This window comes from Xyrauchen texanus, chromosome 49 (assembly GCF_025860055.1).
Source record: "Xyrauchen texanus isolate HMW12.3.18 chromosome 49, RBS_HiC_50CHRs, whole genome shotgun sequence".
In the NCBI taxonomy this organism is placed as follows: domain Eukaryota; kingdom Metazoa; phylum Chordata; class Actinopteri; order Cypriniformes; family Catostomidae; genus Xyrauchen; species Xyrauchen texanus.
In genome coordinates this window covers 21,764,688-21,781,043 of record NC_068324.1, presented here as the reverse complement: position 1 = coordinate 21,781,043, position 16,356 = coordinate 21,764,688, and the positions used below count along the sequence as shown (strand labels likewise).

General features: G+C 44.1%; 1 pseudogene; it reads left to right on the top strand.

The window, feature by feature from the left end:
- The first annotated feature begins 2,735 nt into the window (after positions 1 to 2,735).
- Positions 2,736 to 13,133, top strand: LOC127640491 (fibulin-7-like; annotated as a pseudogene).
- Positions 13,134 to 16,356: the final 3,223 nt, after the last annotated feature.

Sequence of the window (16,356 nt, the reverse complement as noted above, 5' to 3'; positions counted from 1 at the left end):
TCCATGTTCTCATTCTGTTTACGCCAAATTCTGACTCTACCATCTGAATGTCTCAACAGAAATCGAGACGCATCAGACCAGGCAACATTTTTCCAGTCTTCAACTGTCCAATTTTGGTGCGCTCTTGCAAATTGTAGCCTCTTTTTCCTATTTGTAGTGGAGACGAGTGGTACCCGGTGGGGTCTTCTGCTGTTGTAGCCCATCCGCCTCAAGGTTGTGCGTGTTGTGGCTTCACAAATGCTTTGGTGCATACCTCGGTTGTAATGAGTGGTTATTTCAGGCAAAGTTGCTCTTTTATCAGCTTGAATCAGTCGGCCCATTCTCCTCTGACCTCTAGCATCAACAAGGCATTTTTGCCCACAGGACTGCCGCATACTGGATGTTTTTCTCTTTTCACACCATTCTTTGTAAACCCTAGAAATGGTTGTGCGTGAAAATCCCAGTAACTGAGCAAATTGTGAAATACTCAGACCGGCCCGTCTGGCACCAACAACCATGCCACGCTGAAAATTGCTTAAATCACCTTTCTTTCCCATTCTGACATTCAGTTTGGAGTTCAGGAGATTGTCTTGACCAGGACCACACCCCTAAATGCATTGAAGCAACTGCCATGTGATTGATTGATGAGATAATTGCATTAATGAGAAATTGAACAGGTGTTCCTAATGATCCTTTAGGTGAGTGTATATATATATATATATATATATATATATATATATATATATATATATATATATATATATATATATTATTATTTATTTTTTAAACATTTTATATCCACAAATTATTTCCCAAATATCCACCCCACTTCCAATTAAATAAATCCCATTTTCCCAATCTACTAAAAATTGCCTCCTCCAACACTGCCACCCTGCCCATCTCCCCGCACCACTTCTGAAACAAGGGTGCTCAAACTGCCTTCCAAACAAAACCCCGGCTAGGACCTAACTTTTTAAGTGGCTATCCCCAAGATTAATAGCTGCTCCATCAACTAAGATGCATAGTCTGGGGCAAAATGAAAATAGAGTGCCTAATACATTGCACATAAAACTCTGTACCCTCAACCAAAATTCTTGTATCTTAAAACATCCCCAAAAAACATGGGTTGTGTCCCCGTCTTCTGAATTGCATCGCCAGCAGGTGGGTGTGTCTTTAAGACCAAGTCTATACAATCTAGATGGGTGTCCAATATATTCGATGCAAAATCTTAAATTGCATCAGATGCAATTTTATGAGGGACATTGTACGGTAACTCTTACACTCGCTTGGATCCTTGTCCTTTTTAAGAATCAGACTGATCTGGGCTTGTGTCATGGTAGGTGGAAGCTTTCCATTCTTTAATGATTCCGTATACACTTCTAAAAAACGTTTAGCCAGTTTTGTAGCATTAGATATTAAAAAAAACTCAGTGGCAAAGCCATCTGGCCCTGGAGCCTTGCCTGTAGGCAATGCCTTGATTACATTGGCAAGCACCTACATGGTTATCTCAGAATCTAGAGAATTTTTTGCTCAGTTGTCAGTTTAGGGAATTTTAATGGTTCCACAAAGTTTCTAATATCTTCATTGGTGGACACTATAAAGATCAAGATAGAATCCTTTAAAGGCATTATTAATATCAATGGCCGAGGTAAAAATTTCACCACCAGCAGATTTCACTGAGGGAATGGAAGAAAAAGACTCTCTCTGATTTATATATCTAGCATTATATTTGTATTTCAGTCAGGTCAATTCTCTGAGGCCATTTGATGCTTCAGCTCTGCCTCAGCACTTTTAATATTCCCTTCCAACTCCACGAGTTCTCATTCTTGAGGCATATGAGGCATACTGTATGATCCAACCCCTAATAACTGCCTTAAGTGCCTCCCAAGCCACACCCACAGAGGATACTGAGGACCAGTTGGTCTCCATATAAACACTGATTTCAGTCTTTAACATTTGTTGGAAATCAGGATTTTGCCTGATTTATGGACTGATCAAAAAAATGTATTGTCCCTCCCAGATGGGTTTAAAAGTCTCCAACTATCTGTGACACCAAGATTTTTTTTTTACACATCCTATTGAGCATCAGTGTTGCTCTAGGGGACTTACACACTTTTGCTTCACTATGATCAAGGACTGAGTCCATCAAAAGATTATAGTCTCCTCCCAATATTATATCATGAGGGGTACCAGTAGCTTGTTGCATCCCTTCAAGGTCTATAAAAAAGCCCTGATCATCAGTGATAGGTACGTAAATATTTGCCAAAATCAACTTTTGCCCCTGAAATTCAGCTAAAACAATAATAACTCTTCCTAATTTATCTTTAATCTGTTTGAGAATTGTAGATTTACTTATCATTGTAATGACTCCCCTGCTCTTACTTGAGCCAGCACTTAAGTAAACATGTCCACCCCATATCTTCCCAAATTTTTCAGCTTCCTGCTGGGAAAGATGTGTTTCTTGAAGAAACACTATATCATATTTCTTATGTTTAAGAAAAAAAATAACCTTCCTTCTTTATATTGGGTGCCCAACCCATTCACATTACAAGTGGAGAGAGACAATCCACTCATAATAACATTTTACATTTTGACATATGATAAAATATAGATCGTGTGTCAAAATAAAATTATAAAGAGCACATTCCACATTAGTGCAACAATCAAACCCTGAACTTCCCCCAGAAAAAGAAAAAAAAAAACATGCACATTAACCCTGTGCACGACAGCGCCATCCCTCCAAACTCAAAAAATCCATGTATGCCTATGAGAACCCCCGCAACAACGTTGCCATTGGATTGCTCAAGTTCGGTGCGTTTGTACAAATTTGTGAGAGAGAATAACACAGCCCAGTAGCGGAATAAACACACACACACACACACACACAAAAAAACATGTAGATTAATCCACTTAACTGTCTTGAAGGTGTGTGCCTCTACAAAACTGGAGTGAAAAATTCCAGTGGAACCAGCACAAAAAATACTAAATGACAATTCAGTTCTTTGGCCAGTCAAACTCACTCCAATTCCCAGATGTATCCACAAGCTGTCCTGAAGAAATTATATTACAAAAAACAAACTCCAGCCGCTAGGCAGTACCAGCGCAAAGAAAAACAATAAAGGTGCCCAGCTTCCTCAGACAATGGAGTGTATATTTAATGAGACAGGTCCACTAGACAGCAACATAAAAATCACCAAAAGGCTTACCCACTCCAATGTTTTTATGAAAGACAGTGCTTGCTTCAGGCATGCAAGTACCTTGCGGCTATCCTAAGTATCTATTCTCTGTTTGGCTGGAAACATAAGAGCAAAAACGATCTTCCATGGATATAAGACATTCTTGCATTCCTTGAATTGTTCACGTTTCTCTCTTGTCGCAATTGCAAAGTCTGGGAACAAGAATATGTTGTGATTCTTCCAAGAACGCTTTCCTTTGCTCCTTGCCTCGCGTAACACAACATCTTAATCGGATAATCTCAGAAATTTGGCCAGAATTGATCGGGGCCTGTCTCCCTCAGCGGATCTGTAACCCAGAACTCTGTGAGCTTGCTCGATTTCAAGCTTGTGGCCTGTAATGCCGAGCAGACTCGGGAAGACCTCATCTAGGAAAATCACCATATCTCTGCTTTCCTCATGCTCAGGAATTCCAACAATTCGGATGTTATTTTACCTGCGGCGGTTCTCTTAATCCTCTAATATTTCAAAAATTAATTCCAAATCTATCTTGCGTATTAGCAAGATAGATTTGGATGATAGATTTTTGGATGACCCTTACTGATGACTCCAGATAATCTATCCATCTCTCAACGTCCGACAATCTTGTAACAAACTCAGATAATTTTGTTTCCATCGAAATTATCAATCGACAACAACTTTCGTCAGCATCACAGACATGTTGGACAGTTGGCACTGGATTTCTCCTGTCACACCATCCAAACCGAGTCCCTGGTCTGTGGGCCCATCAGAGGTTTCAGCTTAAGCATGTAAGTGTCTTTTAATATCTCCAGAGCCTGAGGATTTTGACTTCTTTGCCAAGCAGTAAAAGTAATCAGCAAATGGTGAAATGTCCATTACTGAAAGCATTTATAAATGTTATGAATGCATTTGTGAGTGATTAAGATTACCATGTTTAAATTCAAATTGACTACATTGTTTTGGACAACTAAAAGCTTTAAAGACTGACCAGCAGTTTTGATATATGAGGTGATGAAAATATGAGACTGGTCTTAGACATAGCTGTTATTGTTGGTAACTTCACATTATAAATTCAAAATAAAAGGAAGCATCATTACATCATTCACTGATGTAATGATCCCGTAGCCCCATAACAAAGTTGTTTAGTCTCAATCTGGTCTATCGCTGTCTTGATCTAAAGCAGTACTGTGTTCAACATGACTGTGTTTGATGTGCGAGTATTTCAGACATTGATGAATGTGAACACTTTCGTATAACTCAGCTCAGCCGTCTGTGTTTGCACTCCTGTGTGAACATGGCTAGGAGTTTACACTGTCAGTGTCCCCTGGGTTACAGCTTCAGTTGAGGCACCAGGACCTGCCAAGGTCTGTGAAAGCGTGTCAAACCTTAATTATTACCTGTATTAGAACTTTGTCAAATGGGGGAAAAAACTATTTATTTATGATTAGCTGAAAGGGAATTAAAGGAACATTCTTTATTCAAAATAAGTTGGGATCTATGAACAGCATCTATAACGTGCTGCCAATTACAACAGACACTAATACTACCTCATTACGTAGTTTAGAAAAACAAACAAAAAGTGGGTGTTCAGCAATGCACTTCTAATGGACTCTTATGGGCAAGTGAACGTATCGGTTACCTAGCGTAACCTCGGTTCTCTCTAGATGAGGGAACGAGTATTGCGTAAGCTAGCTTACGCTACGGGGAAAGATTCATCTTTTCTGAGATATTGAAGCCAAAAAATTATCCTTAATTTTTGTATCCATTGTCAACGCAGTGCGGCAGCTGCAGACCTTGAGCGAGCTAGCTAGCGAGCTCATAGGTTGCTCTGCGGCAACTGCTGCAGCCTATAGATGAGCTTGGGCGAACTCGCATCCAATGAGAGGCGTCCGCGGCTCACTGCATCAAAGCCCGCCAAAATGGGCGTGACTAGAGTGCATATAAGCGTAGTTCAGTAGGCTGGAACCCTGGTTTTCATTGACTGAAGCGAAAAGTCGCCGTGGCGAAAGCACGGCCGGCTACGCAATACTCGTTCCCTCATCTAGAGAGAACCGAGGTTACGTTAGGTAACCGATACGTTCTCTTCACGAGAGGTTCTCTCGTATTGCGTAAGCTAGCTTACGCTCACGGAACCCATTGTCAGCGCCGTCGTGCCAAGCATCCACTGTATGAGCCCCAGGGAATTAAGGGGGACCCTGGGGAGCCCTTATGAGTGGGGAAATAATATTTGGCCGGCAAGAATGCGGGTCATTGATTGTGTAATACATAAGCACATAGTAGGACCGGGAGCGACAGAGCGGCGGTGCCGGTCTGTGTGGAATGTGTCCCATCAGTGCAGCTCACCAGGGGAGCTGTAGCGTATTAAACCACTAGTAGTTTTGCCTGCAGAGCGGGCACTTCCATATTGTAAAATCTGACAAAGGTGGAGGGAAGTCCATCCGGCTGCCACACATATGTCGTGAATGGAAATTCCGCTGGACCATGCCCACGAGGATGCCATGCCTCTAGTGGAGTGAGCCCTAATGCCCAACGGGCATGGCAGGTCTTTTGACGCGTATGCAGCAGCAATAGCGTCCACTATCCATCTAGATAGTGTCTGTTTCGAGGCGCGAGACCTTTGGTGCGCCCTCGAGCGAAACGAAAGCTGCTCGGGCGTCTGAAAGCAGCGGAGCGCGCAGTATACAATCTCAGTGCTCTGACCGGGCAAAGGAGATTGGCGTCGCGTTCGCTATCCGGTGCTGGCAGCGCCGATAGGAAATGACCTGTGCTCTGAAAGGAGTACCGATCACCTTGGGAACATAGCCGTGTCTAGGCTTTAAAATGACCTTAGAGTCACTTGGTCCAAACTCAAGACACATGCGCTGACAGACAGCGCGTGAAGGTCTCCCACACGTTTGACTGATGACAGGGCAGTCAGAAAAGCGGTTTTGAGTGAAAGGTATTTCAAATCCACGGATTGAAGTGGTTCGAAAGGGGGCTTTCATAGTTTCGAGAACTATAGAAAGATCCCAGATAGGAACCGATGGAGCGCGGGGGTTCATCCTTCTAGCTCCCCTGAGGAAGCGGATGACCAGCTCGTTTTACCCCATGACTGGCCGTGCAGGGGTTCAGCGAGCGCCGCAACGGCCGCCACATACACTTTGAGCGTGGATGGGGATCTGCCCTTATCCAGCAGCTCTTGTAGAAATACTGAGCAGCGGCGACACCCCACATGTCCGTGGGTCCAGGTCTCTGTCGGTGCACCATTTTGAGAACACAGACCATTTTGACGCATAGAGTCTTCTCGTGGAAGGGGCTCTAGCGTGTATGATGGTGTTTATTACTCCTTCTGGCAGAGCGACGGGTAGTCGTTGATCACCCACGCATGCAGCCCAGCGCTCTGGGTGGGGATGCCAGATTGTGCCGCTGAGCTTGAGAGAGGAGATCTGCTCTCACTGGGATGGGCCACGGCGCTGTCAGTGACAGCTGCGTAAGCTCCGGGAACCATGTCTGATTCTCCCAACGCGGGGCTATGAGGAGCACCGAGTGATGCGTTTCCTGATCCTCTGCATTACCTGTGGCAATAGCGAGGCGGGAGGGAAGGCGTAAAGCGGGCACCTGGGCCAGTCCTGGGCCAGCGCGTCCTTGCTTTCGAGAAAAATATTGGGCAGTGAGATTTCTCTTTGGGCGCTAAAGAGGTCTATCTCTGCTCTGCCGAATAGGTGCCATAACGTCTGGACTGTTTGAGCGTGCAGGGACCATTCCCTGGGGGAATATTGTCTCTGGACAGTCTGTCCGGGCCGTCGTTCAGGTGGCCTGGCACGTCGCGTCGCCCTCAGCGGCGCAGGTGGCACTGGGACCAACTCAGTATGCGTTTTGTCAGATGGAAGAGGTTCCTGGATCTGACACCGCCCTGACGGTTTAGGTAGGATACCACAGATCTGTTGTCCAAACGGACCAGGGCGTGGTGACCCTGAATGACCGGAGAAAGCGCCGCGGCCGTACTCAACCGCTATCATTTCCAGACAATTTATGTGAAGAAGCTTTTCCTGAACTGACCATAGGCCGAAAACCGGAGAGCCCTCGCGAGACCGCGCCCAACCCGTGTTGGGCGCTTCTGTCGAGATGACTTTTCGGCGAGATACAGCTCCCATTGTCACTCCCCGCTGATACCATTCGGCCACTGTCCAGGGCTGCAGAGCTGATATGCAGGTCTGAGTCACCTTGATGGGCTGGCGGCCTGTGGCCCAAGCCTGGCGAGACGCGGGTGTTTAGCCAATGCTGAAGCGGCGCATGTGCAGTAAACCCAGCTGAAGTACTGCTGCGGCTGAGGCCATGTAACCTAGCACTCTCTGGAATTTCTTCAGAGGCGTGAGGCTGTTCATCTGAAAAGATGCGGCTAGTCGCTGAACACGGCATGCGCGCTGTGTAGATAAGCGAGCCGTCATTGCCACGGAGTCTAGTTCTATTCCCAGGAAGGAAATGGTCTGACTGGGCTGTAGTGAGCTCTTGGTCCAGTTGACTGCAAGACCCAAACTGTTCAGATGGCTGAGGAGAACTGCTCTGTGAGACAGAAGCTCCATATGTGACTGAGCCATAATCAGCCAGTCGTCCAAATAGTTCAGAATTCACAAACCCTGACTCCGCAGGGAGTGCGGCGCCGCATCCATGCACTTCGTGAAAGTACAGGGTGCTAAGGACAGGCCGAACGGAAGGACGGTGTATTGATAAACCTGGCCGTCGAAGGCGAATCTCAAGAATGGCCTGTGACGGATATTTATCTGAATCTGAAAGTATGCATCTTTCAGATCGAGAGAAATAAACCAGTCCCCTGGCGCATCATGCGCGAGGAGTTTCCTGATTGTAAGCATTTTGAGCGGTCTTTTTGCAAGCACCTTGTTCAAAACCCTGAGATCTAATATGGGTCTGAGGCCGCCGTCTTTCTTGGGAACAAGAAAATAACGGCTGTAAAGCCCGACTTCGCTCAGAGAGGGTGGCACTTTTCTATGGCCCTTTTGCACAGAAGGCTTGCTATTTCTGAACGAAGCAAGCACGCTGCTTCCGTGTTCACAGTGGTTCGAGCAGCTCTGAAGCGAGGCGGCGATCGAACTGTAGCAAATAGCCCTGTTGTATTGTGCTTAACACCCACTTGGATATCCCTGGAATAGCTTCCCACGCTTTGAAGCGTAGCGCTAGAGGGTGAATGGCCAATTCACTCTGATTGCAGCACACAGAGCTGAACAAAATGTGTGAGCTGCGTTTAGTGTGTTCATGCATGATTGCTCGCGAGACAGCATGAACAGGCTGTTTTGTGAGTGACTTCCGATTGGAATGAATGGGGAAAGAGTCACATCTGTTACGTGATCGCTAAGCACGGGACTTACACACAGAGGAATGGTTGCTGGCCGTGTAACAGAGCGGGCAGAGAATGGGCAGCCACGACGCATTTGTGGGCGCATTTATTGACTCTAGCGCTCGGCGGTTCAGTAACCGCTTTATGTGAGCGTGCTCTGGTGGGGACACGAGACATGCAGTGCTTGTGTGCAGAAGTGAACACTGGATTGTGGGCACATTTTCTACACATAGGGCTGGTGCGTGTGACAGAGCGGGCAGAGAATGGTAGCGCACGCGCATTTGTAAGCGCCTTCATTGACTCTGGCGCTTCGGCGGTTCAGTAACCGCTTTATGAGAGCGTGCTCTGATAGGGAGCACGGGATGTGTTATGCTTGTGTGTAGGGGCGAACACTGGGTTGTGGGCACTTTTTCTACACATAAGACATGTTTGCTCTTTACAAGATTTATTTGGGTCGCCGTGAAAACGGCGTTTGAGTGCAGGCAAGCGGGCAGTGTCACCGGCTTGTTGGCTGCTAAATTCACCACTGTAGTAGCCTGAGAGAAGGGGACTGACAGGGGGCAAAGCTTTGACGGTGGTCCGGCCGCGGCGGGACTGAGCCGTCGTTTGTTCAACACAGTTAGGAAGACTTCGGCTGCTCGGGTTTCAGCGTTACCTTAGATCGAGGCCTCTGCTTCTCCCATGTCGGCTAGTGTTAGCCATAAGTGTCTCTCGGTCACAGTCAGCGAGGCCATGCACTTCCCTAGAGCTTGGGCTGCAGCTTTGGTAGCGCGAAGGGCGAGGTCTGTCGCGCTTCGTAGATCAGTAACAGCCTCTGGGTGCCTGCCTTTCTCATCCCACTCCCGAAGAAGGTCTGCTTGTAGGATCTGTAAAACGGGTATTGAGTGCAGTGCAGAGCAGATGCGGCTTGGCCGGCGGCGGAATAGGCGCGGCCAACATAGGCGGAAGTCGCTCTGCAGGCCTTAGACGGGAGCACAGGCTTGGAACGCCATCTCGCGGAGGGCGGACAAAGGTGTGCTGCTACCGAGTCCTCGACCGGGGGGATGGAGGAGTAGCCTCTCTCAGTGGCGCCGTCCACCGACGCGAGAGAGGTGGAGACGTGTGAATGGGTCCTGGCTGAAAAAGGAGCGTTCCACGACTTTGCAAGCTCCGTATGTAATTCCGGCAGGAAGGGGCGGCCCGGGCGCTGGTGTAGAGCGGCGATGGCTTTGAAGAAAGCAGCCGTCGAGTCTGTTGGGTGCCTGCTCAGGGGGCGGTGACCACTCGAGCCCGAGGCAGTCGACGGCCTGTGTGAGGAGGCGTGTTAACCGTGGATTCCTGGGCTGAGGAGGAGGCTTGGGAGCCTGTCCACTCCTCGCTGTCCAAAGCCATGATGGAACAGCGGCCCTTATCCTCCGCTTCGTCATCCGAGATGGCAGCAGTCGCGGCCGCCGGCGGCAACTGCGCGTCCGGGGCGGGGAGGGTGAAGCGATGCTTTCGAGGGAGAGGCTCTGGCGAGGCAGTCGCTTCAACCACAGTTTCCGGCAGCCTTTGTGAGCGGCGCTTCTTCCTCGCGCTGACTGAGGGTAAGGCGGCTGGCGGTTTCTGCTTTGATCGGCTCGAGTCGAGCCCGCAGGGTCGACATCGGTAGCTCCTCGCAGAAATCGCATCCGCCCTCAGTGAGGGCGAGCTCTGCGTGCCCCAGTCCCAGGCAGAGAGCGCCAGATGATGTGGCGGTCTCCTGTGCTGAGAACGGCGCGACATGAGGCGCAAGTGGAGCGAGGCATCTTGAAAAAGACGCTCGTACTCTTTTGTGAATAGTTCGTGAGAACTAGCTTGCTGAATAAAAGGATACGTCGTCGGATGGCGTAGCTTCGCAGGATGGCTGAAGGTGGCTGAGACGGCCGGCTTCTTCTAGCGCTGTCCACGCTTGCTAGATGCCCCTCGAATGGCGACGCGGCTTCCAGGTCAGCGATCGCGGAGAGCTCGCTGAAGAGATGAAAATCAGGGTTCCAGCCTACGAACTACGCTTATATGCACTCTAGTCACGCCCATTTTGGCGGGCTTTGATGCAGTGAGCGCGCGGACACCTCTCATTGGATGCGAGTTCGCCCAAGCTCGTCTATAGGCTGCAGCAGTTGCCGCAGAGCAACCTATGAGCTCGCTAGCTAGGTCGCTCAAGGTCTGCAGCTGCCGCACTGCGTTGACAATGGATACAAAAATTAAGGATAATTTTTTGGCTTCAATATCTCAGAAAAGATGAATCTTTCCCCGTAGCGTAAGCTAGCTTACGCAATACGAGAGAACCTCTCGTAAGAGAACCTTTATGTTAAAAACGTAAAGCATATATTTGTGTTAAAGTGCTAATACAGTTCAAACATTTCAGCAGTAAAGTTGTCTAAATCTTTTGGTGGTTGGACTACTTTTCAACTTTTCATTCCTGTGGGCAGATCTTACTATATGTCAACACAGCTTTGCAGATAGTTACGTCACATCCCATTCTGGTACCCTTGGGTGTATAATGCAAAAGTTACACCCCACATCCAAATATGCCTACTTCCCTACTATTCAATAAATCTGTATGTCACAAACACAGGGACTTTGCATGTTTTTAACATATTTTTTTAGACATTGACATTTGTGTGAGAGGGACCCATAACTGCACCAGTGAGCAGGTGTTTGTGAATACATACGGAGGTCATTGCTGTGTGGAGGTGGAGTCCCCTTGCTTCCGTAACGTCACGTACATCAAAACCTCATCGCTGTTAGTGGTCAACTACTCTCTCATTTGCATTAAATACACCTGCAACACTTTTACACAAGCTATATGATTTACTAATGCATGGCATCTAACAAAAAAATTAATTATGAAAACTGTGAAGTATGAGTCATTAGTTTACATTAGCATTCTAACAAAACTATTTCCAGGTCACATTTCATCCTAAGAAAAAAGAAAAAGAAAAGAAAATGAAGCCTATTTTAGGACTGTTACAATTTTTTCATTGTGATATTTTTGACAAGCACCTCCCACCCCAATTTTCACAACTTCTGAGGGTTTTATTTTATGCATTTATTTGTTTTTATTTTGTGTGTCCCATTTTTGTTCACCTGCAACATGAAAATAAAAAAAAATAAAAAAGACAAAGCAGACTAAAGCTGTTTACACAGGCAGAAAAAAAAAGCTGATTTTTGGCTTTGATCTTACTCTAATCCATTTAGGTTTTTACAGTCTGAACAGGACAACAACATATAAAATCAGATTTTTACAAGCCTGATCCAAACCACATTTGTAGGTGGTTTCATGTGTTTTTTTGCCATTCGTTGTGCGCGACAGGTTGTTACGTTAGGTGTTAAGACAAGACACATACTACATACCAATGATGCCTTCACAGGGCACTTCAAAGTGAAAACAATGATGATGGCCATGCTGTAGGATCATTACAAGATCATTTTCAATAAAAAATATCTTAAAAAGTGATTTCAGAATGGGTGCTTCAAAACACGACAAGGATCCTATTCATGAGTCTTGCTGTCTGACCCTCTTTTTGCTTCGCTGCATGCTTAAATACAGAGATGTAAAATACATGTATGGGACATCATAATTTTAAGCGAAATACAAGACTGGCTAAAACGGGAGAGTTGTAAATCCTATCAGCAACAAACATTGCATCTACCACCTCTCCTGTTTTTTGAGCCGTTGTCTGTGCGAATGTGTTAATATTTGGATATTGTCCTCATGAAAAACATGGCATCATCCATTGCTAAACTCTCACACATGGTGAACATATGGAAGTTTGGATCATTACTATGACAACTAATGTGATGTGCTATTAGAAGCAACTGCATTCTGAACAGAAAATAATCAGATCTGTCCACATATAACCTGCAGTTTGAACACACAGTCTAAAAAATCGGATTTGAGGAGAAAGTTTGGTGGATGTAACTTAAAAGCTATAGAAGTTATAGTGAATAATTTTGGCCTTTGTTTAGGGATTTTGGAAAAACCCTAAACAGAGTATGTAGAGTAATATTTTGTTGGCTTGATTATAACACAATGTATAAATAGGCCTACTCCACGATTTATAAATTGTTGTCCTTACTGTAATGCGAAAAAAATGAACTTTTTTTTGTAGTCTTCTTGTTTGTTGAAAGTCATAACTATTGTTGCATTTCCTCTAAAACACAAGTCCAGATTTATTGCTCTGTTCAGATACACTTGTCATATTTCCAAAGCTTAATTTCTGCTAAATGTTTGGAATTACACTAGTCTCTATTTTTACTTCTTTCCAGGCATTGTTATCATAACCCTTGCCTTCAAGATGATAAAGTGCCTGCAAGCTCCAGTCTCCATTAACTTCCACTTCATGTCCGTGGTGTCCAATATGTGGACACCTACCGTCCTTTTTCGGCTGTCTGCGGCCTGCGTCCTGGGTGACACGCTGCAGTTTGGACTGTTGGGTAACCTGGGAGTCCAGCATTTCACCATCCAGCGGTCAGATAGACAGAAGGGGCAACTGGTGATGCTGAACTACATTCAGGGCCCTGCTAATCTGGAGGCTGATGTAAAAATGAGCAAACTGGAGAGGAGGGTGCTACTTGGGCAATACATCTCAAAAGTCACTCTCTTTGTGTCCTCGTATGAATTTTGAGAGCGGAAGAAAGACTATGGACTGACAATCCTGTGAAATAATTTACAGACGAGATATTGCTGGCCATGCCTGCAGAGGTGAGATATGAGTGCTATTATACTTATTTCTGAGGTGCCAAGTTATGAGTAAAAAAGATTTTTTTTCTTGCAAGGTCAGAGTCATTTTCTTTCTATCAAGTATTTATGCAGTTTTGTAGCTATTCTTAATATGTATGGTATGTTTTGTAACTTTGAATAGTGAACATTTTTCATGATTTTATTTAAAAGCATTTCTGTGTCAATGAAAAATGTCTAAATGTGTAAACTTATTGTAAAAAAAAGAATTTAAACTTCTTAAACTAAATGTGCCAACTTCTTAGAAATGTTATCTTTTCATTAATGTTGGTATATATATATAAATGCAAATTTCAACAAAAAATGTGATTGAATGACTTTGTGATTTCACACTGGTCTTCTAACATAGTAATAACATAGTTTCCCTTGACGTTGAATGAATGTGAATATCCACAATCAGTATTTTCAAAAAGCTAAAAAATGATTACAGTTTTATTCTTGAATATCAAAAAGATTTATATTACAGTTTGACAACCTGAACTAAAGTTAAGCTCAATTGACATCATTTGTGGCATAGTGTTGATTAAAAATATTTTTTGGCTAGATCCTCCTTTTTTTTCTCCTTTAAACGCAGCTGTGAGGCACTTACAATGGAAGTGAATGGGGCCAATCTGTAAACTTCAAAATACTCACTGTTTCAAAAGTATAGAATAAAGACACATACAGTATCTGTGTTAACAATTTAGTGTGATGAAAAATGAAATTTTTAACAACTTTACATCACAAGTTTTAACAGAAGAATTCATGTAAGTACTTTTATAAAATTATAAGCTTCACATTTCTGTCTCTGCCTCACTGTAACCTTGATTAAAAAAATAAGGGCCTAGTAGATGTTTTTATTTTTATTTTGTGGTAATCAACATTATGCCACAAATTGAGTTTAACTTTAATTGAACCCAGAATATTCCTTTAACCTGCCATGTCATAAAAAGATTAAATTGTACTATTTTATACAGAGATAGACTTCGCCAACAGGTGGGTGTGTCTTTAAAACCAAGCCTATACAATCTAGAGGGGGTCCAATTAAATATATGTAAAATCTTGAATTGCATAATATGCCCTTGTATCTCTAGATGCAGAATTGACATTTTTTTAATCCTAGCCATACACCCTCCTCCACTACCAAGTTTCAATCTTTCTCCCATAATCTCTTGACAGAAGTTAAAGCTCTGTTCCCCAGACTTTGAATTAGCAGGGAGTAATACACTGATGCCTCATGACCTTTTCCAAAAGCAGTATTCACCATTCCCTGTATCTGTATCTGTATTTTGCTCAGTTGTCAGTTTAGGTAGTTCTAATGGTTCCACAAATTTTCTAATATCTTCATCTGTATATGAAGACGTGGAACTATAAAGATCAAGAGATAATTCTTTGAAAGCATTATTAATGTCAATGGCTGTGGTATATATTTCACCACCAGCAGATTTCACTGAGGGATTGGTAGAAAAAGACTCTCTCTGCTTTATATATCTAGCCAAAAACTTCCCTGCTTTGTCCCCCGACTCAAATTATGACTGCCTTGCCCTGAATAGCCAAAACTCCACCTTCCAAAATAGTATTATATCTGTATTTCAATCGGTCAATTCTCTGAGGCCATCAGATGACATTCGGCACTTCAGCTCTGCCTCGGCACTTTAATATTCCCGAGTTCTCATGCTTTGTATTTTTTGATGAATGATGCATACTGTATGATCCGACCCCTAAGAACCACCTTCAGTGCCTCCCAAGCAACGCCCACAGAGGACACTAAGGATCAGTTGTTCTCCAAATAAACACTGAGTTCAGTATTTAACATTTGTTGGAATTCAGGATTTTGCAAAAGGTATACATTAAAATGGCAAATATATAATTTATTTTTCTCTGAATGTGGCAACACCTCTAAACTCACGGGGCATGATCTGAGACTAAAATGTTTTCAATTAAGCAATGCACAACAGATGAAATGAGGGACATGGTCCCTCATTTAATCGCATCACATCAAATTCCTCCCGAACTATTTTCTTTTTGTGTTCGGGCAAGTGATAGTCAAGGCAAGGCAAGTTTATTTATATAGCACATTTCATACACAATGGTAATTCAAAGTGCTTTACATAGAAGAGATTAAAATAAGAATAAAAAATAAGAATAATTGAAACAGCTTAGAATAAAATAAAATACAGTACAAACAGTCGGACACACAGTGGCACAGTGCTCATTCAGTAAATGCACAGCTAAACAGATGTGTTTTGAGTCTGGATTTGAATGTGACTAATGTAGGAGCACATCTGATCTCTTCTGGAAGCTGGTTCCAGCTGCGGCTGGCATAATAGCTAAAAGCAGACTCTCCTTGCTTAGAGTGAACTCTTGGTATTTCTAGCTGATGTGATCCTAATGATCTGAGTGATCTGTTGGGTCTATATTCAGTGAGCATATCTGCAATATATTGAGGTCCTAGCCCATTGAGTGATTTATATACCAGTAATAATACTTTAAAATCAATCCTAAATGTAACTGGGAGCCAGTGTAAAGACCTGAGGACTGGTGTGATATGTTAATTTTTTCTGGTTCTGTTCAGAATCCTGGCAGCAGCGTTCTGTATGAGCTGCAACTGTCTTATGGTCTTTTTGGGAAGGCCAGTGAGGAGACCATTAAAATAATCCACCCTGCTGGTGATGAAAGTGTGGCAACTCGAAACGAGGACAGACAATATGCAGACTACGCCACCCTGGGAATTTCACCCAGGGAATGATTTTACTACCTAATGGCAGTGATGTTGATAAAATTAAGGACACAGGTACGTGTACAATTATGCCAAAGACGACGTTCAATTTTGGAGAAACACCTTTTTATTGCAATCGTTTAAAACCATTTTAAAACACATTCATCTCTCGGGGAAGAGCACAAAAAGGAAATAAACAAAAAAAAGAAAAATATATATATATATAATTTACAGTTACTGAGGCTTACCGATGGAGGAGAAAAGGAGTCAAAGGCAGTAGAAAAATCCCACGGAAAGTCCCCCTAGCAAACACACCACCACACCACAGTGCATACAAATGGAAACAAGGAAGGCAACACAGCACACCATAAGGGGACGCTACCACCCAGACAACAGCACCACCATCGGCTCT